Genomic DNA, 1,295 nt, shown 5'->3' with positions numbered 1-1,295 from the left:
AGAGAGAGAGAGAGAGAGAGAGAGAGAGAGAGAGAGAGAGGGAAGGAAGGAAGGAAGGAAGGAAGGAAGGAAGGAAGGAAGGAAGGAAGGAAGAGGGACAGCTCCTGGGACATTACATTTTCAGTTTTCTGTCCTCAATGCCTGAATTTCTGGCACATGTTCCTGTATTCACATATGCTCTTGCAAATGGATACAAACCTATACATACACACAGAGAGAAAAAGTCTTCAAATGCAAAGATGTGTGAACAAACATTAAAATTCCTGTTCTTCGTGTTAAATAAAAATGCTTTAGAAAGTAATATATGTATATTATATATATAAATATATACATAATATATACATAATATATAAACATATATATATATATATATGGAAATGATCATACTGGGCATAATAACAAACATAATAAATTCCCACAAAAGGCATCAACTGAGATGGCCACATTCTCTGCATACAAAACAATAAAGCAAAAATTTAAGCTATTAGAAAAATTAATGTCTCTATGAAAACATTAGAGCTAAATAGAAATTCAAAGCTAAAAGGGAATCCTAAGCCAATATTTCAGAAAATAAAGAAATTTGGGCTAGAGAGATGACTCTGTGTGAGGCGGTGAGCTGTGAGAGGCAGTGGGGTACCCAGTTGAGTCTGCTTCAAACCCAGGAGACCCTAAAGGGACAGTAGAAATTTGGAAGTACTCCTAGGTCTCCTGGCGCCTCTCACTTAGCTTCAGCCCTCCACAGCCCCTCCCACAGATAGGTCTATGTCCATCAGTCACTTGGGAACAGTGTCTCGGGCTCTCCCACATGTAGATGAGGTATCTCCAAGCTCTCAGACCAAGCCAATAGGAGTTACTTGCTGCCAGACCCTAACCTGCCCCAAAACTGTATATAAGAATCCTATTTGGGAGAAGTAAAGGTGTGCAAGAATCATTCCGTTGTCTGAGAGTTTCTATTGAAAGAGCTGTAATACTTGGGAAGAGATCTGCTTTCCCAAAGCACCTTCAGGACTCTTCCTGTGCTCCTTGCTAGCTAGCTGGCTTTTCACTGGCTCAGCCCAGACCGGCTCAGCCCAGAGTGATAGGTGCAGCACTTGAGAGCAGCTGGCAGCAACAGCAAGCAGGTAGAGGCAGCGGAGGAGATTCCCCTCCCTGCTCGCACTCGATCCCCTTGGCCCGACCCCCACCCCTACTTCCTCACCCACCCTCCACCCCCAGACCCGGCCAGGCCGGAGATCTTCTGGAACCAGAACCCACAACTCTTAGGTTAAAAGTACTGCTGCTCTTTCAGTGAAGCC

This window comes from Grammomys surdaster, unplaced genomic scaffold, assembly GCF_004785775.1.
Source record: "Grammomys surdaster isolate TR1022 unplaced genomic scaffold, NIH_TR_1.0 98, whole genome shotgun sequence".
NCBI lineage: Eukaryota > Metazoa > Chordata > Mammalia > Rodentia > Muridae > Grammomys > Grammomys surdaster.
This window is presented reverse-complemented; position numbering follows the sequence as displayed.